At 38.3% G+C, this 21593-nt stretch overlaps 1 protein-coding gene across 1 annotated transcript in view; it reads left to right on the top strand.

Moving 5' to 3' along the window:
* Positions 1 to 1974: 1974 nt before the first annotated feature.
* EPS8 (EGFR pathway substrate 8, signaling adaptor) overlaps positions 1975 to 21593 on the top strand; it is a 125824-nt gene continuing 106205 nt past the window's right edge. Inside the window, exon 1 of the mRNA XM_004387348.2 lies at positions 1975 to 2051. The gene's annotated coding sequence lies outside the window, so the exon portion shown is untranslated. The remainder of the gene's footprint in view (positions 2052 to 21593) is intronic.

Below are 21593 nucleotides of genomic sequence, written 5' to 3'. Positions count from 1 at the left end.
GGGAATTTTCTTTATTGCAAGTCAAGCTTTATTTTGATATTGTTATACTTTTTTCCTCCATCTTTTCTAAGTGTTTATAGTTTTTCATTAGCTCAGTTGACCTTATTGCTGCACCTAGAATTCCCACAAGTTACTTACTAACCCCTCTTCCCCAAATTTTGCCTCTTTAAAATGAGAGCACACCCACTGACTCACCAGCTGTCTCCTTATTCGACATTTCGCATTTATGAAAATAATAAAGCATCTACTATCTGACTGTTTTACGCATTAGCGACGTACATCTGGCAGTAAGGAAGGCAGAGGTGCTCCCTTGTGGCCCTGCCTGACCTGCTCTGTACCCCTCTGGTAACTATGGATATAATAAACTTACTTTCCATGGTCTCCCTGACTCATCTTTCCCTTGTGCGCCCCCTCCCCCCATTTGCCATCCTGCACTCACATTTCCTATTAGGCAAGGCACCGCCACTGATACAAGCAGTCATTGGCTAAAATGCTGTCTGCCTTTGACAGCTCAAGTTTGCCGATTCCTCACCCCCAAGTTGCCAGGAGATAGCATTTTGCCTAGTAACGGCCCACTGTCACTTGCCATTGGCCATGGTGCCTGGCTCCTGCCCCTGAGTGTTGGCTTGGGAGATTTGAGCTTTGTCTCCACAGCCAGCAGTCATGGCTGTTCCTGTAGCTGCTGCTTTGGCCCAAGCCCTTGTCTGGGGTCTGCAGGAGTGGAGGATCGGGGCTAGCGCAGAGGGTGGAGGACGTCTCCTGGGAGTGGCTGGGCACCGCTGTGTCACCTGGTTCTGTAGAGCTGAAGGAAGAGTCCTTTCTTGCGTTGGAGTTAACTTTGGAAAAGTGGGTTCCCATGGCGGGGGACCCTCAGAAGTGTATTGAGGGGTGTCATGAACAAGGTGTGCCTGTTAAGTGGGTGCCTGCACCGATGGGTTTGGGCTGAGGATTGGAACCTGCATTTTAAATCTCAGGGTAGCGTCTGGGGCTGTGCAGCTAGGGGTTTCTGTGGTTTTCTAATGGCCTCCCTAGCCTCAGGGTACTAGTGGGAGTGTTTACAGCCCACCCCAGTACAAACCTGTCACTCAGAGTCTCTCTGGCAGAATCGTGGGCTAAGGGGTATGAGCCAGCGTGTGTGCCCACCCACCCCAGCCCAGAGGGCGCCCTGTGAAATTGGTGGGGAGGAGGTGGACGAGGGAATAAAAGGAAGGTGTAGTCCTTGGGAATACACCAGCGGAGGGGACAAGGGCTCCATACAGTCTTTCAAAACTGCAGTGGTTGTTGTCAGAATATACCTCTTGGATGGAACTTGCAACTTTATTTACCTCGCTGGGGTGTAAGGCAAGAGTACTGCTGGCTGTGATGGTTAAGGTTATGTGTCAACATGACTGGGCCATGATTCTCAGTGGTTTGGCAGTTACATAATGATGTATTTTGGCAGTTATATAATGATGTAGTCATCTTCCATTTTCACATAACACCAATTTTCGCGTAACGACCTGGTCTTTGGAACCTAACCATGTTGATAAGTGAGGAGTGAGTGTAATAATAGTGTCTATCTGATTGTTAATGTTATTGGGTGCCCCTGAGTTGATTCTGACTCCTAGTGACGTCATGTGACAGAGAGAACTGCTCTATAGGGCTTTCTTGGCTGTAATCCTTACGGAAGCAGATTGCCAGGTCTTTTTCCCATGGAGCTGCAAGATGGGTTTGAACCACCAACCTTTAGGTTAGCAACCGAGCCCTTAACTGTTAGACTTTATTATTTGTATGTTTAAAAGCTTTGTTTTACCACTTAGTGTATAGAAGGACATGTAGTAGTATGTGTTTACTTACTTAACAAGAAGAGGAAGTCTTAGTTAATGCCCTAGAGAAACCAAAGGAGAAACCTTGTTCAGCATAGTACAATACCAAAACTGAAGCCTGGAGCCCCACCCTTTCTGCTGATGTGCCAGAGGTCACTTGGCAACGTAAGTGAACTGAGAGGAAAGCCCTCACAATCTTGTCTGGAGAATTGCTTAGAGGAGTTTTATCCTGGATTGTGTGGGTAGGTAAGTCTGAGTCTGTGAATATTTTCTTTGTCAAGGAAGTCTCTCAAAGATAAAAACAATTATTAATAGTAGAAGGTATTTCTAGACCCTAAAAAGCATATAGTAATACTTTTAGACCAAGTAAGTCCTTTGACAATTTTTAATATTCCCATTTGGTATTAAAAGTAGATTCTGAACTTGGTGCAATAGGTGGTATCCAAGCTCAGCAGGGTCCTGCCTTCTGCCTCCTGTCCTCTTCCTTATGTAGATGGGAATTTAAAGGATTTCCTTCCCTTAGGTCATGGTATCTAAGAGAATAACTATCTTTTTTTTTTTTTTTTTTCTTTAATATTATATCCAGGAGGAGCTCTGTTGACTATTAACAGTTGGGAAAGCACAGGCATAGTATATCAAGTTTTCTTAAAATTACTTGGAAATTAATCTGATATCAAGTTTTCTTAAAATTACTTGGAAATTAATCTGATTTGCTACTTTGGATTGATTATGCAGTGTTAGTTGTACTATTAAAACTTGCTCATTAACCAAGTTCGGTCTTCTTAGGTTGTTATTGGCTTTGAGTCTACAGATTTAACCCTGCCAAATTTCTGTGCAAACATTTTGCTTGGGACCTAAACAGTAGTCAAATGTGTGTATTTAAGGTTTTTTTTTTTTTTTAAACTCATGTATGTTAATGAACTTGTAAATATTTAAATAGTCAACCAATGGAAGTTTTTAAAGAAAGACTTTCAGAAAATCTAATTTTATAATTATTGTGTTTTAAATATCAAATTTGGGTTAAGTGACTGACATATATAATTGTTAATACATGTTGTTGGTTGTTGTTGGTTGTTGTCGAGTCGATTCTAACTCATGGAGAACCCATATGTGCGGAGTAGAACTTCTTCATAGGGTTTATCTTCTGGGCTGCTTCTGGGTGAGTTCCAACAGCCACGCTTCAGCCAGTAGTCAAGCAGTTAACCCTTTGTGCCACTCAGGGACTGCTTTTAATATATAGAGACTTAATATATGTCTTTTATTTTTGCAGCTCAGATTTATTAAAGTTTAATTTATTCAGAAGAAACCATTTTTTTTGTTGTTTTCTATTGCTAGTGATTTAGTGTAAGGCTAAGATTTATACCATTTAAAAATAAAACAAAAACCAGTAACTTTTGTTGGGAAATGTAAAGCTTGCCATGAGTTCAGGGGCCATTGTTATGGCTGTATTGATCCTTTTTAAAATACGTGTTTGCATATATTGATTTTCCAATAAAGTATCTGTTAAGAATCTTCTATGGCATATTCTTTTATACCAGCATTATCAATTTACACAGAGGTTAAGCACTGGATACAGTTTTTTTGTAGCTTCAGTAGTAGGTGAGATTCCTTGAAATGTTGCAAAGTCTTGTTGCAAAGCTTTGACCAGCTTTACAGGTCAAATTCTAAGGTAAATGGCTGTATCATGTTGAATGTAAATCTTACATGTCTGTGCCCTGGGAACAGTACGTAAAATGTTTTATCCTTTGACCTACCTGTTCTCACCTTAAAGGAGGCTATAACTGTATCCTTTGTACTTGGAGTTTTTAAAAGAAGTTTCTGTCTTGCAGCAACTGGACTTTGAAACAACCTCTTCAGGTTAACTTAAGTAAATTTCATACTAGGGGAATTAACTGTCAAGAGGATAAGCTGTTTAGTCTCATTTTCTATGTAAACAATTCTGAAGTAAATTGTGTAGACTAGTCTCTCTTGGTTTATTTTTCAGTGACATCATGTGTCATTTATCTTATCAAGGTAGATATGAAGTTTAGTTACGGGAACAGGGTTGGAGTTTTAAGGGACAAAAAGCAGCTCATTGTAGTTTAGACTTTTAATTAATAGCTTAGTAGAAATGTCTAAAATTTTTGTCCAGAGGATATAATGAAGTAGATTATTGTCATATAGTCTTTTGATTATTTACCTTATAGAATATTTTTAATTTAATTAAACAAATATTCTTTAAAAATGCCTTTGTATTTTAGAGTTTAGGTTTGTGGGTTTTTAAAAATTGTTTACCTTAACATGTCAGAACTTAAAAATGAACTTTTCCCCTTTGTGAAAAAGTATACTTCGTATTTTGGTTAAAATTCAAGGCAATTATATACAGGGATCTTGGATACAAAATATGTTAACAAGATTTCGGAATTTGATTAAAAGAAACATTTGGTAGTTTTAATTCTCAATATATTTTCTACCATGTTAAAGGGATTTGTGAAGTATTGTCCCTCCGTACCTGGTAATGTAACATCGGAACTGAGTGGGGTGTGTATTTCTTACACTTGCCTTATATTGCTAATGAACATTTGTTTTAAGAAGACTTTGGTTTTAGGAGCATTGGTATTCATTTTCTTGACTATTAAAAATATGTTAAGTGTCATATATTGAGCTGTAATTCAGAACTTTATTATTTAACTTTCCTAATTATATGATCCAAATCACCTAATTTAAAACTATGATAATGAATTCACTGACGGTATTATTATTGCTGTCAGGTTCTATTGTATTCTTTTTATCTTCATTGTTTCTAAGAAAATACCTTTCCCCCCGTTTTGCGGGTTATTTTTCTTTAGTCCATTAATTTAGGTAATTTGCCATACCAAATGACACAGTTAGTGTCCATTAAGTGGAGCTGTGAATATTAATCTTATGCACAAAGACTAGGATTGTGGCTGGGGAAAGCTCTCCTACTGCTCTGGCCTGACTTTCCAAAGGTTCTTTGAATGAATTCTCTTAACTTATTCAAAGCCTGTACTTGTGAAAGCCAGCTGGGCTCCCCTTCGCCCATTCATAAGTCATGTTGCATTCCCTTGGCCAAAAATTGTCAGTGGATTTCCCGTTTCCCATCATATAAAATCCCAGTTCCAGTTGTAACTTATCATATCTAGTCATCTATTTTAATTTATGGCCCAAACTTCTTGTTCTTTATACTTTACACCTCCCATTTCTTGCTTCTTTTTCTTTATCCATGCCTGATTAAAAAGTCACTCCTTCATTTCCAAAATTTACCTCACTCTTTTAGTCTACCAGCCAGTCCCACAAAGTTTCTCCTGGTTCCCTCTCCCAACATTGAAAGTAATCTTTCTGTTTTGTACTGTCTGCATTTTCTTATGATGCTTTGTGTTTTATGTTATAGTTATTTTTACACATGCTGTAATATTTTACATGGTGTAAGCTTGTTGTTGTGTGTTGACTGAGTTTAAATGATTAACTGAGTGATTTAAGTCTCTATCTATTACCATATAGGTCAGAGGTGTTCTTGTCTTGTTTCTCCTAAGTCGCTTTATATTCAGTAGTTGCTCATTGTAAATATTTGGGAACTGAATAAATGGAATAGCATTACAGTAAGCTGTTGATGAACAGACATTTTACTACTCTGTTGGAATGGACATTTGGGAGCAGGGGAAGTCGACTGGAGATCTAAACAAATGTGGTATGGCTGTCTGAATCCGAGCTGTCCCCAGCAGGGAAAGCTGAAGAAACAATCAAGGATACAGTGAAAATATGTTTTAGATAGTGGCTCAGTATTGACAGGGAAAGAACAACTCTTTCTAGATAAAGACGTTGGGCTGATAGGAAGTTGAAGGTTAACACAGGCTTTGTAGATAGTGACTACAGTTCTGAGTCAAAGAGGATTTTTCATTAGTTCGTAATTTGGGAATAAATACAGTTCTTCTGTAATGCTAGTTCTGAAAATTAGAATTTGTTCCTACATGATTGATATTAGGGAACAATTTGAGCATAACGCAGATTTCACGTTTGCTTATATGTGATTTCATCTGAGAATACTAGATAAATGCAGAAAATTTCCCTTAGCTAAACTGAGCTTTGTAGGAATACATACATCTCAGACATCTTCCAGCCACCTTGCCGTTCACCCTGTGCGATGAGCCACACCTATCCACAGCTCTTGTTATAATTTCCTCCAGATTTCAGGTAACCCTCAGTCATGGATTGAATGGTATCCCCCAAAAATATATGTCAGCGTGGCTAGGCCATGATTCCTGGTATTAATGTGATTGTCCTCCATTTTGTGATTTGATGTAATTGTCTTCCATTTTGTGATGTGTTGTAAATCCTAACCTCTATATATTAATGAGGCAGGATCAGTGTGGGGTGTATCTTGAGTCACAGCCTTACAAGAGGGCGTGACTCAAGTCACACATTTACTCAAGTCACACCCTTACTTAAGTCACACCTTTTACCTTACAAGAGATAGAAGGAGAGAGAAGCAGGCAGAGAGTGGGACCTCACTACCACCAAGAAAGAAGAGCCGAAATCGCAGCACATCCTTTGGACCCAGGGTCCCTGCGCTAAGAACCTCCTAGACCCAGTGGAAGATTGATGCCAAGACACATGGAGATCTCCAAGGAACGCTGGGCCCACAGATGTTGAAAGGAGACAAGGACCTTCCCCCAGAGCTAACAGAGAAAGCCTTCCTCTAGAGCTAGCATCCTGAATTTGAACTTCTAGCCTCCTAAACTGTGAGAGAATTAGTTTGTTTGTTAAAGCCATCTGCTTGCGGTATTTCTATTGTAGCAGCACTAGATAACTAAGACACCTTCCTACCACCACTTTCCAATAACTCACAAGTTGTAACCCTTCAGACACCCACTTCCACAAGCAAACTTCAGGTCTTTTTCAAGATAAAGTGCCATAATAATTGTAGCTTTATGTATATTTTGACCCATTTAATGTGTAAAACTATGCTGTGGTCTTTGTTAGGTTCTTGTCTTCTGTTTTTATGTGCTATTGACAAATTTTTGAGTATTGACTCCTTAACCCCAGGAGCATTGTGGTTGGAATTGCATAATTTTACATACTATCTTGGTTTTTAGGAATGCATATGTCACACTACAACAGAGCTGACTGGACAGCATTCAGAATGAGAACTGACAGTTCTTTCTTTCCTTCTCTCCCATCCTCATTCCCTCTCTCTCCCTCTTTTCCTTGCCATCACCCTTCTCTCTCCTCTTTTCCCTTTCGCCTCCCTTCTTTCCCTCTTCTTTTCTGTCTTTTTTCCTGTCTCCTCTTTTTCTCTTTCATGGTGAAAGACAGCAAATAGTCCCTGCAAGGAGGACATAGTACAACAGAGCAAAATGCCAAAGAACTTGTTTAACCAGCTTTGTAAAAAAAAAAGAAAAGAAATCTATCAGTGAGAATAAATGGATAGGCTCGAAAGAGAGTAGAGATGGAGAAGTAAACATACACGTCTTGTGGCCTCCTGCTATATTTTACCCTTTAATAATATTTAATGTTGTTTGAGCTTTTTGTGTACTAGGCACTAGGATAAATGCTTGACATGGATTTTTGCATGTAATCCTCATAAAACCTTATAAAGTAGTTGTCTTAGGCTGAGTTCTCTAGAGAAACAAGACGAGTAAAGTGTATAAATATATATAGAGAGAGATTTATATTAAAGAAATGACTCACATGGTTGTAGAGGCTGGAATGTCTCAAGTCCATGGGTCAGGCTGGAGTCTTCTGATTTCATTTAACTGTGGGGGCTGGCGAACCCAAGATTAGTAAGTCAGACAGCAGGACTCTGGCTTACAGGCTGCAAAGACTGACGAATCCCAGCATCGGCTGGCAAGATGGCAGGTAAGCTGCTGACTCAAGTTTGAAGAACCGGAGGTCAGACGAACAGGAGCCAGCTGCAGAATCCATTGCGAGCAAAAGCCCGTGAGCCTTGCTAGAAAGTCCACCTATGTTGGATGCAGGCCACACCCCTGAGGAAATACCCTTTCAACTGATTGGCTACTCACAGCAGATCACATCATGGAAGTGATCACGTTATATCAAATCTCATCGTGGAGGCGATCACATCATTATACAACTGCCAAGCTGCGTCATAACTACCAATCCACTGAGAATCATGGCCCAGCCAAGCTGACACACAGCCTTAATGATCACAGTAGGTAATATTACTGTCTTTTACAGGTAAGGAAAATGAGGCTTAGAGGAGTTGAATAAGTTGCCCAAGGTCAATAACTGATTAATACAAAGGCAGAACTTGTTCTTGAACAAAGTGTGACTTCAGAGCCTTAGGTCTTAGTGGTCTTTTAGAGTGTTTTGTGGATTATAAATAAATAACATTCACATGTGTTGTTTCATTTGTGTTTAATAGCTGTGTTAGATTGGCATTGTAGTCTGTTTTGCCCCCTGTTATCATTGAAGAAATGCAAGTACCCAGGCTAAGAAATGCAGAGATCATCAGAGGCAGAGCAAAACCCGAATCTGACACTGTGAGGATAATAATCAGCATCAGTCAAAATCCCCACTTTTTCAGTTCTCTGACACCAGCGACAATATGCAGCACTTCTCTCTCTGACCCTAGCCACCTGGGGCTATGTCAGATCTCACAAGTTAGAAGGACATTGTCCTTCAGGTTGCCAAATAGGTAGATGATAGTTGCAAGTTTGGTGGCCCCCAGGAGCTCCCCTCACTGCTGGCCACAGATTCAGGGGTTTCCCTCTACCACTTCAGGATGCCAGCCACAAGCTTGGGGGTCCCTAACCCCTTACTTCTGAGCTGCTGGCTCTCACTACTTCCTCAGGTTCGATAATTCACTGGTCGAGTCAAAGAACTCATTGGAAAGCACTATACTCATGATTGCAGCTTTATCATAAGGGATTCAAATCAGGATTAGCATAAAGAAGGGCAAGGTCTATGAGAGTCCCCAGCACACTACCCTCTCACATGCATGGATGTCTTTCATCAACCAGAAGTCCACAGAGTTTTCATGTTCAGAGCTTTTATTGGGGGTTTCATTATGTAATAGAGCCCTGGTGGTGCAGTGGTTAAGAGCTCAGGCTGCTAACCAAAAGGTCGGCAGTTGGAATCTACCAGCCACTCCTTGGAAACCATATGAGGGAGTTCTCCTCTGTCCTGTAGGGTCGCTATTAGTCGGAATCAACTTGATGGCAACGGGATCAATTCATTATGTAATGCATACTCCAGCCCCTCTCCCCTGAGGTCAGCTAATATCATGTGGCCTTTCTGGCCTGACCGGCCCCTCTTTTCTGAGGTCCATCGATATCCTAGGTGATCATGAGGAGTTACATGGTGGATCTTTCTGGCCTGGCCAGCCCCCATCCCACAGTCACCTCATCACCTCACCTATCCTGTCAGCTAGATGTGGTCTGGAGTCTTTATTGAAGACACTTAAATTACAAGGTGTTTTTTTTTAAGAGATTATCTCTTGAACCAAGGCCAAAGGCCAAATTAATTTATGTATATCTCAGATACCTAGTTCAGAGTTTTTTTCTGGGGCTAATACATACAAAGAGTAGAAAAAATGGACAGTTAGGGATAAGGAGGTGAATTGAACTAAGGAAGAGAGGGAGAAATCATTAGATTGGAAGCTGGGAAAATAAAAGGAGGTGAATTTATGTGTGTCCAATGACTGACACATCAGAATTGAAAGGAAAGAGCTTAATGGAGAATGAGCAATAGGAAACCTCTCCCTCTATGGTGGTGGTGGTGGTGGTGATGTTAACTGCCATCAGGTCAGCTCCAACTCATGCTGACCCCATGTACAATGGAAAGAAACACTGCCCAGTCCTGCAGGTTAGGCCACTGATCCATTGAGTTTCCACGGACTGATTTTAGGAAGTAGATACCCAGACCTTTCTTCCTAGTCTGTCTTGGTCTAGAAGCTCCACTGAAACCTGTTTAGTATCATAACACTCAAGCTTTCATTGATAGATGGGTGGTGGCTGTGCATGAGGTGCATTGGCTGGGAATTGAACCCAGGCCTCCCATATGGAAGGCGAGAATTCTAGCATTGCCACGCTACTCACTCACCCCCCATGGTAAAAGAAGCCTAATCAAATTCTCATAAAAGAACTAAAACTAGTGCCTATTTTGACACAAGGTTATGGTAAGAAAAATCAGGTCATCAGCATACATTTGTTGTGTTGTAAATCCTGATTAGTAGTAGAATCAGAAAAAAAAAAAAAAAAACAGAGGAAAGAGTTAGGTGACCTTAGAGGAAGCATTCAAAAGGCTTTATTTGTACTTGTTTTATAGCACATGACATATCTTTTCTTTCTTTAGGTAGTAAGTTTCTTGAGGGCAGGCATTGCGTTCATTTATCTTTACAGCCCTCATAGGGCTTTGCATATAGGCAAGTGTTTAATATAGTGTTTGCTAAAGTGAAGGTTTGATAAATAGTAGGGAGAATAGTTCTTCAGTTGGGTGTTAAGAGCCAAATATTACAAAAGTAATAGATAAGTAAGGGTAGAATTGGTAAGTATTTATGAACCTAAAGCAGGGGTTAGCAAACTATGGCCAGTGGGCCACATCCAGCCCACAGCCTGTTTTCTTAAGGTTGACAAGCCAAGGATGGTTTTTGCATTTTTAGCAGGTTATTAAAAAGAAAAACAAAAACAAAGCAGAATATGCAATAAAGACCACATGTGGCCTGCAAAGACTAAAGTATTTATGATCTGGCCCTTCATAGAAAGTTTTCCAACCCCTGACCCTGAGCATGAAGCCCATGAGGCAAAAAAAAAAATTTTCTGTTTCAGGAGATCAGATTAGGTAATTGTCTTAGGCTGGGTTCTCTAGAGAAATAAAACCAGTGAAGCATATAAATATATGTATATAGAGAGATTTACATCAAGGAAACAGCTCATGTGTGGTTGTAGAGGCTGGAACATCCCAAGTCCATGGATCAGGATAGAGGATTTTCTTGATTCATGTAGCTGCAGGGGCTGGTGAACCCAAGATCGGCAGGTTGGAGAGCAGGGCTCCCGCTCACAGCCAAGATCAACAGACAAGCTGATAGCTCAAGTCCCAAGAACCAGAGGTCAGACGAACAGGAAGCAGCTGCAGGATCCAGATCAAGCAAAAAGCCAGAATGTCTGCTTATATTCAGATGCAGGCCACAAGGAAACTCCCTTTCAAATGATTGGCTCCTCACAGCCAATTCAGTCGTGGGAGTGATCACATGTAAACACTGAGAGTCATGGCCCAGCCAAGATGACACACGATCTTAACCATCAGAGTAACGGAAAGTGGTATTATATTTCATAGGGGCTATATTTTCAAACATGTACCCTTTTTCCCACACGTAGGAAGAAATTGATATTTATTTAGCATAATATTTTGCTAGTGGCTTTATATATTTCATAATTACCTCTCATGTTCTTTGAGAGGTATCATAACCATTTTACAAATACAACCATTTTACAAATGAGAAAACTAGGCTTTTAGAGGTTAAGAAGGTTAAAGTTTCGTATTGAATAAGTGATGGGATTCTTACATAAGTTTGTCTGACTGCAAAGCCCATATTCTTTGTACTATGGCCTCGGGGAAGAATAGTGGTATGGAAAATTTGTTAGTAAAAACTGAGAACTGTTCAAAATTCTGGCTTGACAATGTCTATATATCAAACGTGGACATTTATTTTGATATCAAACATGGACTTTAGCTACTGTCTAATATATAAACAGCACTTCATTTGTACACACAAAAATATAGAATTAGTTGGAGAACTGTGTAATTTTATAAATTTGCATATGAAGGAAGGTCTTTGGATAAATTGTGTAGAGTTACAAAGAAAATGTGAAAAATAGAAAATTCAAGTCTCATTAAAAACTTAATATTTATTTAAAAGAAAGATGAAATATAATGTTTTAATATAAAGTGCAAAATAAAACTTGTGCTCTGCATCATTGAAAAGTGTAGCATGGAGTAATGTATTATGAGAAGCAGATACTAAACAAACATTTGCGCATATGTTTAATTGTAAAGCGTTATGAAGAAAAGTTCAAGGTTCTATGAAAACGTGATTGGGGATCTAATATAGATTGGTGGGTCAGGGAAAGACTTTCTGAGGAGGGGTCCTTTAAGCTGAGATACAAGAGTTAGCTAGGCAGACATTAAGGGTAACAGTTACTTTAGTCAGAATGTGATAGGCCTGGAGGAGGGCAAGAGCTAGGCATATTTAAGGAAATATCAAAGATGGCCGTTGTTTCCCAACAGGAAAAGCATGAAAAAGGAATGAAGACTACATACTTCAACCTGATCTGATCCTGAGAAGGAAAAGTGAGTTTACATTGTTACAGTGTCAGGTGTAAATCTGAGATGGAATGAATATAGCCATTTTTCTAAAAATAACCAGCTATTGGAGGATGTTCTGTACTAGAACATATGATCCCAGGTGATCACTGGTGATCAAAACAAATGTGATGATCAAGCTTAGTGATTTAATAAAGTGCTCAAATACTCCCTATTAATTGAGCGTCTTTGATCAGAAATTATATTTGAACTTCTGAATTGAGATAATTTTATTTTTAGGTTTCGTGTGCATTAAAGGATTTATAAAATGGAGAAGGCGGAGAGGGTTGCATATTTCTTGACTCTGTAAAACAAGGTTGTGGTAGCCGTGGAAGGTTCTATTTTACAAGATATGTACTACGAAATGGAGGGGAAATACGGATTTATAGCAATTAAGGAAAGAGAGAAGGTAACCTTAGGTAAGAGGGTGGATGAGAGAGAGAAAAGGAAGGAAAACATATTCAGGGTCAGTCTTAAATGTTAGTCTTTGAGATTCGAGTTTGAAAAATAATAATAGTTGATAAGCAGCAAAAAAAAAAAAGTACAGCTGATTGTATAAGAATTCAATATACTATATGTTTTACATATGCTTAAACCTTTAGTTAACCATATTAGACTGCCAGAGGTTTAATGTGATGTTTGAGCAGTTTCTTACTGGATATCATAAAGTCTGTGTCCTTATAAAAAAGGCAGTATTGGCTAGTAGATGAGACAAGTGCTTCCTAAGAATTGTATGTGTTGTTTGATCAGTGAGACAAAAAGGTCCCTGCCCCCCCAGAGGTAGTAAAGGCTTTGCCTTTAAAGGGTGTTTGTGTTGGGAGGGAGGGTAATGGTACTGGCAGATAGGTGGAGAACTATTGTTTATTTGAAACTGATTCTTTATAAATATGTTTTAAAATTACTGAGTTAGATATTGTCAGTGTTATTTTGCTCACAGTTGATTTGCTATAAAACATCGTGTTAATGATAACATTGTTAAAGGAAGGTACAGTCATGCTTCTTGTGTCTCTTAACTATGTTTAACATCATTTTATAATTCCTGTTGATATTTGGTATTAAAAAAAACCCAAACCCATTGCCATCAAGTCGATTCTGACTCATAGCGACCTATAGGACAGAGTAGATTCCCCACGGGGTTTCCAAGGAGCGTCTGGTGGATTCAAACTGCCGACCTTTTGGTTAGCAGCTGAACTCCTAACCACTACGCCACCAGGGTTTCCGATATTTGGTCTCGAACTTAATAATGAACTTATTAATTACAAAAGCAAAATCTATGTATATTCTTCTTTTAAAGTGTTAAAAGCTTGACCTTCGAAAGCACCTAATTGAATGAATTTTTTTTTAAACCTGTTTTGGAAGAATTTGGAGTACTAACATATTTTGTTCTTTTAGATTGTTTAAAAGCTCAGTTAAAAAGTAAAAACACAGAGAATTAAAAAAAATTGAACCATTTTATAAGTGAGAAGATCCTTTTGTAAAGTAGTATATTTCTTTCAAACTGTTTTATATTTTTAAAGTGATTCCATATTTACATTGTCTTATTTTATTAGAGGAGTCCCTGGGTGGGGCAGGTGGTTAAAGGACTGGCTACCAATGGAAGGGTTACCATTTCAAACTCACCCAGAGGCACCTTGGAAGAAAGCCCTGGTGATCTGCAACTGAAAGGTCACAGCCATTGAAAACCCTATGGAGCGCAGTTCTTCTCTGAAACGCATGAAGTCACCATGAGTTGGAATTGACTTAACGGCAGCTAATTTGGTTTTGGTTTTATTTTATTAGGAGTGGAGCACAGAACTCTACTCCACTTGACTAATGAGAAATTAAGGCTCAGTGAGATACAAGATACAGTATTTTCAAGAGGTATAGGCAGGTAGTGTTAGAGCTGGACCAGAAATCAAAAGTTGATCAAAACTGGCCCAGTGTTCTTTTTATTCAAAACAATGTGATTTATTGCTGTTGCAAATGAGGATTGTGTTTCTTGGTCTTTATTAACCAACCAATCAGTTGCCGTCAGGTTGATTTTGACTCATAGTGACCCCACGTATGCCAGAGTAGATCTCTGCTCCATAGGGTTTTCAAAGGCTGACTTTTTGGAAGTAGATCGCCAGGCCTTTCTTCAAGGCACCTTTGGGTAACTTGAACCTCCAACCTTTTGGTTAGCAGCCAAGCAGTTTAACCCTTAACACCACTCAGGAACAATAGCAATAATAGCAGTTACTGGATTGCGTTGTAATTATTGTGTCACTGAACTGAGTGCTCTGGGAGGAGAGCAGCCATGTCATTCTTCTGTCCTCTTGCTAAGCATGATACCTGGTAGGCAATAAATACTCACATGTTAAAAAAACATTAGATGAATTTCATATGTGGTTTTGCTTGCTATATAGGCTAATGATTGCCTCTAATAAATAATCACTGTTTCGTGCAAAAGCTGCAGTTCCTTTCACAATTCCAGTACTTATAAACGGACATTTTCTGGATATATCTTAACACAGGCAGAAGTGTCAAGCAGGCACATTTTTTTCTTCAGTAGCTTGCCCTCGCTCCATTTCTGTGCAGATATCTTACATTTCTGGGTGCACTGGCTTCATGGGCCTCTCACATTGCTGTAGATTCCTCCTGTCTTAAATGATCTGATAATTCATACTCAAATGTTAATGACATAATGTATTATTACTTCCAGAAGTGTTTATCGTTTAAAAGTGGTTCCTAGGGATAAAAATGCTTAACTCGAATGAATTAATTTCCAGTGGGAGAATTTCATTCACCGTGTCACGTGGGTAGATGATATACTTTAAGAAAATAAGCTCACTTTCTCTTGGCCCAAAATCACGTCGGGCAGACAGGCTTCCAAGGGCACCTCGGGATCTTTGCCACCTCCAGAATAGTGTTAACTCTGAGAATATTATATTTCCTTAGGCTGCTTCACCCTTCTGGGGTAAATTTGCCCTTTGTACACTGCTCCCTAGTAAGCTGAAGGTTGGAGTGATGTGACTTATTTGAGAGTGCTTAGTCTGCCCCATTAGGTAGATAGGAATTTGTTTTTCAAATATTTAGAACTGGAAGTATGCAGTCATTTAATATTTAAACTAGTTTCCATGAACTGGTTATGAAAATGAGTGAACACTTATTAGGTGACTTGACATATAAAAATGATAGTTTTTCTACTGAACAGAGACTAGTCTTGACAGTCAGATGTTTGAACTCTTTCCAGCCTAGATTGCTCAAGAGGAAACAAACAGCAAGATTCAGTTTAATTGCTTGTTATTTTGAAGAAGGAAATGTTACGTGTATTTTTCTCCCCCAAGAGCTATGTCCAGGGCAGTATCGTTTTGGTGTTTTTGTAGTTCTGTGAGATATTCCTACTGTTTTTGAACTAAAAAACAAGTGAGATTGACATAAATGTAGCTGGACAGTGAAATGCTTCAAAGCTTATCTAAGCAATTGTTCCTCCTCCAGATGAAAAACTCGGTATTATTTGTACTCAAGTCTTATTGATAGAATAGTCGTGTTAGAATTTATAGACTAATGCATGAGAAGGACATATGTGTATCTAGTGAGGGATTTGTGCAAATATAAAAATGTTTATCCTTACGTGTATATATATAATTATATGCATATGTGTACATGAGCTTAAGTATGTTTAAGTATTAACAAACATTCTATCAGGGGGTCACACACAGACATAGCATAGAAACTGAGAGCTTGGGATCCTGTGTCAGTCTGTCTGGATTTGAGTCTTTCCCACTTACTAAAACACTAAAACCTGTTGCCATCAAGTCAGTGCCGACTCACAGCAACCCCATACATGTCAGAGTAGAAATGTACACCATAGGCTTTTCAGTAGCTGATTTTTTTATAAGTAGCTTGCCAGACCTTATTTCTAAGGCTCCTCTGACTTGAACCTCCCATCACTTACTAGCTCTGTGTTATTGGACAAGGGACTTCATTGTTCTGTGCCTCAGTTTCTTCATCTGTAAAGTGGAGAAGTTATTAGTACCTACCTTATAGGGTTATTGTGATTAAAGAATTTATAACAACAAACTTAAAAGCACATATAATGGCTTAATAAGTGTTATTTGTTCTAGCTGTAAATTATTTTTGAATAATTGTCTACACAGATGATTCATAGTGAAGAAAAGGCATTATCTTGGGGGGAAAAAAAACAGTTTTGAAGCCAAAGACTTTAGTTAATTCCATGGATTAAAATCATAAAATTGTTTCTTTATCATTAAGAAACTGTGGTATAAAAAAAGATATGTGCAGGTAATCAGTGGCTTATTCTTTATAATATACCTTGGATTATGACTTTTTTTTTTTTTACTGTATTTAAAGTCTTCACTCTCATGACCAGATAATATATGTTTATGAAATGTTCTCCACTTTGAAGCTTGGTTGGCTATGGAAAAAATAATGGCTTCTGTCTATTTTATGTTAGACTTCAATTTTGTCTAATCAGTATTTGAAAGAAATGGCACTTGTATAGACTCCCTTCCAAGAAAAACATTGGGTGTTTCAGGAAGTGGTCTTAGTGAGTCAGAGGATAATACTTTTTCCTCTGAGTCAGTTTTGAACCTCCGTGATATAAATAAGCATTCTTTTACCAAAAGTTCTGCTTTTCAGATCAGATGTTAAAGTCATCGTTGATACACGACCGCGTCAACAGCAGTCCCTTCATTGGTATTTTCACTCAGTTAACACTGAGAGTATTATCTTATGTGACTGCAGAAATTCTGCCAGATTACTTTTCATTCTGATTCAGATCTGTGCTTCCAAATTAGTTTCTGTCACACCAGTTTTGCTTTAGACAGGTCAGGTGGTCATCCATGTAAATCTTAGAGGAAATCTATATTTGTAATAATACCTACTTTGATCATTAAAATTCTATGAATTTTATTTTAGCACACTTACATAAAACTCTGTATAGCACAATCTTAGTATGGGAATCATTTTATAAAAGACTGTACTGGTTTACCATACCTTAGAGCTGTGTAGGAGATACAAAAGAATAAGCCAAAATGGTTCTTCATAGCCACATTAAAAAAGTTTAAGCATGATATAGACAACTTCTCCTTACTTATCGACTATCTTGTTATCTGCTAATTTCACATTTATGACAATAGTAAAAAAATCTGTCTATTTCGCACATTAGCAATGTATGTCTGGAAGTAATGAACACAAGGTGTGAGGTGAGAATAATGCGGGCTTTGATGGTTAAGGTTATGTGTCATCTTGGCTGGGCCATGATTCTCAGTGGTTTTACAGTTATAATAATGTAATTTGGCAGCTATGTAATGATGTGGTCATCCTCCATTTTGTGATCAGATGTGGTCATCCTCCATTTTCACATAACACTGATTTCACATAACGACCTGGTCTTTGGAACCTAACCCATGTTCATAAGTGAGGAGAGGGTGTAATTGCAAAATGTTGTTAATGTTGAATTTGTCACGGAAGCTGTTAAAAAAGGGATAGGAATTGAGAAATTACATAGTTGCTAGATGGGAGGTGTAAAGTAGCGGGAAGGGCATTTGGGGTAAAAGCAGAGGCCTTAAGGTGACTCAGTTGAGCATACGGTCAGAGGAGAGTGTGGTGATAGTGATGGTTCATATGTGGGGATACTGGAGAGTATACAGAAGACTGAAGTTTTTTAGGGCAAAATCATTGTGAGCCTTGAATGCTAAGCTAAGGAATTTTTTTTTTTTTTTGTGAGTGTGTAATTGGTAACATCATTTACTCTGATTAGTATGTATTTCTCTAGCTGTATTTGGTTTACTGCAACCGATTTTCACTTCAGTGAATTTCATTTTAGAACCAGTATTTAAATAAAACTCCTGTATTTCTATTTTTCTCCAATATATAATTCTTCTGGAAAATAAACTCATCTGTCTGTAGATCTGTATCTACTTCTGTTTATCTCTATATTTGTATCTATCTATCTATATATATGTATACTTCTAGGGTAATAGATATAGGTATATATCTGTCTCAAGTGATGCTTTTTCATATAATCTTCATAATAATCTTATCTTTTTTTGTGAAGTTTTTTTTTCTAAATTGTGATTTAAGTGAAAGTATACAGTTCAAGTTAGTTTTTCATAGAAAAATTTATACACACATTGTTCTGTGACCCTAGTTGCTCTCCCTATAATGTGACAGCACATTCCTCATTTCTACCCCAGATTTCTTGTGTCCATTCAACCAGCTCCCGTCCCTTTTTGCCTTCTCATCTCGTCTCTGGACAGGAGCTGCCTATTTAGTCTCATGTATCTACTTGAGCTAAGAAGCACTCTCTTCAAGAGTATCATTTTATATCTTATAGTCCAGTCTAATCTATGTCTGAAGAGTTGGCTTCGGGAATGTTTTCAGTTCTGGGCTAACAGAGAGTCTGGGGGTCATGTCTTCTGGGGTCCCTCCAGTCTCAGACTATTAAGTCTGGTCTTTTTACTAGAATTTGAGTTCTGTACCCACACTTCTCCTGCTCTGTCAGGGACTCTCCGCTGTATTCCCTGTCAGGGCAGTCTTTGGTGGTAGCCAGGCGCCATCTAATTCTTCTGGTCTCAGGCTGATGCAGTCTCTAGTTTATGTGGCCCTTTCTGTCTCTTGGGTTAATATTTTCCTTATGTCTTTGGTGTTCTTCGTTCTCGTTTTCTCCGGGTAGGTTGGGACCAACTGACGCATCTAAGATGGCTGCTCACTAGCTTTTAAGATCCCAGATGCCACTCACCAGAACAGGATGCAGAACCTTTTCTTAATAGACTTTGTTATGCCAGTTGACCTCGATGTCCCCTGAAAGCATGATCCCCAGACCCCTGCCCCTGCTACTCTGTCCCTCTAAGTGTTTGGTTGTATTCAGGAAACTTCTTAGTTTTGGTTTAGTCCAGTTCTGCTGACTTCCCCCATAGTGTGTGTTGTCCTTCCCTTCACCTAAGATAATTCTTACCTACTACCTAGTTAGTGAATACCCTTCTTACTCACTCCCCACCCTCATAACTATCAAAGAATGTTTTCTTCTGTGTTTAAACCTTTTCTTAAATTCTTATAATAGCGATCTCATAGAATATATGTCCTTTTGCCAATAATTTCTCTCAGCATAATGCTTTCCAGTTTCATCCATGTTATGAGATGTTTTACAGATTCATCATTGTTCTTTATCATTGCTTCGTATACCATTGTGTTAATATACCATAATTTGTTTACCTATTTGTCTATTGATGGTGTGTCACCTAGGTTGTTTCCATCTTTTTGCTATCATGAACAGTGCTGCAGTGAACATGGGTGTGCATATATCTATTCATGTAACGGTTCTTATTTCTCTAGGATATATTCCAAGGAGTGGGATTGCTGGATCGTATGGTGCTTCTATTTCTAGCTTTTTTTAAGGAAGCACCAAATCAATTTTCAAAGTGTTTGTACCATTCTGCATTCCCACCAGCAGTGTATAAGTGTTCCAGTCTCTCCACAATCTCTCCAACATTTATTATTTTGTGTTTTTTGGATTAAGACTAGCCTTGTTGGGGTGAGATGGTATCTCATTGTAGTTTTGATTTGCATTTCTCTAATGGTTAATGATTGTGAGCATTTCCTCATGAATCTGTTAGCCGCTGGAATGTCTTCTTTGGGGAAGTGTCTGTTCATATCTTTTGCCCATTTTTTAATTGAGTTATTAGTCTTTTTGTTGTTGACGTTTTACAGTATCTTGTAAATTTTATAGATTACATGCTGATTGGATTTGTTGTAGCCAAAAATTTTTTCCAAGTCTGTAGGTTGTCTTTTTACTCTTTTGGTAAAGTGTTTTGATGAGAACAAGTGTTTGATTTTTAGGAGCTCCCAGTTATCTAGTTTCTCTTCTGGTGTTTGTGCATTGTTAGTAATGTTTTGTATTGTGTTTGTGCCATGTATTAGGGCTCCTAGTGTTGTCCTTATTTTTTCTTCCATGATCTTTATCGTTTTAGATTTTATATTTAGGTATTTGATCCATTTTGAGTTAGTTTTTGTGCATGGTGTGAGGTATGGGTCTTGTTTCAATTTTTTGCAGCTGGATATCCAGTTATGCCAGTACCATTTGTTAAAGAGACTGTGTTTTCCCCAATTAACGAACTTCGGGCCTTTGTCAAATATCAGCTGCTTGTAGGTGGATGAATTTACATCTGGATTCTCAATTCTGTTCCATTGGTGTATGTATCTGTTGTTGTACCAGTACCAAGCTATTTTGACTACCGTGGTGGTATAATAGGTTCTAAAATCAGGTAGTGTGAGGCCACCTACTTTGTTCTTCTTCTTTAGTAATGCTTTACTTATCCAGGGCCTCTTTCCTGTCCATATGAAGTTGGTGATTTGTTTCTCCATCTCATTAAAAAATGCCATTGGAATTTGTATCAGGATTGCATTGTATCTGTAGATCGCTTTGGGTAGAATCGACATTTTCGCAATGTTGAGTCTTCCTATCCATGAGCAAGGTACGTTTTTCCACTTATGCAGGTCTCTTTTTGTTTCTTGCAGTAGTGTCTTGTAGGATGATGTTGGCTGTTGGCTTTGTATAAATGCCCTTAATTATGTTGAGGAATTTCCCTTCTATTGCTATTTTGCTGAGAGTTTTTAATCATGAATGGTGTTGGACTTTGTCAAATGCCTTTTCTGCATCAGTTGATAAGATTGTATGGTTCTCATCTTTTGTTTTATTATGTGATGCATTGCATTAATTGTTTCTCTCATATTGATCCAGCCTTGCATACCTGGTATGAATCTCACTTGGTCATGATGAATTATTTGTTGATACGTTGTTGAATTCTGTTGGGTGGAATTTTGTTGAGGATTTTTGTATCAATATCCATGAGGGGTACTGGATGTAATTTTCTTTTTTGTGGTGTCTACCTGGTTTTGGTGTCAGGGTTATGCTGGCTTCATAGAATGAGTTTGGGAGTATTCCGTCCTTTTCTATGTTATGAAATACCTTTAGTAGTAGTGGTGTTAACTCTTCCCTTAAAGTTTGGTGGATTTCTCTAGTGAAACCGTCCAGGCCAGGACTTTTTTTGTTGGGAATTTTTAAATTACCTTTTCAATCTCTTTGTTTTTTATAGGTTTGTTTAGTTGTTCTACCTCTGTTTGTGTTAGTTTAGGTAGGTAGTGTGTTTCTAGATATTTGTGCATTTCCTCTAGATTTTCAAATTCATCAAATTTTTCTTAGTATTCTGTTATGATTCTTTTAATTTCAGTTGGGTCTGTTGTGATACCGCCCATCTCATTTCTTATTCGGTTTATTTACTTCCTTTCCTGTTTTTCTTTTTTCAGTTTGGCCAGTAGTTTATCAATTTTGTTGATATTTTCAAAGAACCAGCTTTTAGTCTTGTTAACTCTTTTGTTTTTCTGTTTTCTATTTCATTTAATTCTCCTCTAATTCTTATTATTTCCTTTCTTCTGGTGCCCAAGGGCTTCTTTTGCTGCTCTCTATCTGTTTGAGTTGTAGAGTTA

Source organism: Trichechus manatus, unplaced genomic scaffold (assembly GCF_000243295.1).
Source record: "Trichechus manatus latirostris isolate Lorelei unplaced genomic scaffold, TriManLat1.0 scaffold00184, whole genome shotgun sequence".
In the NCBI taxonomy this organism is placed as follows: domain Eukaryota; kingdom Metazoa; phylum Chordata; class Mammalia; order Sirenia; family Trichechidae; genus Trichechus; species Trichechus manatus.
The sequence above is the reverse complement of the archived record's forward strand: the minus strand, read 5'-3'. Positions and strand labels throughout refer to the sequence as shown.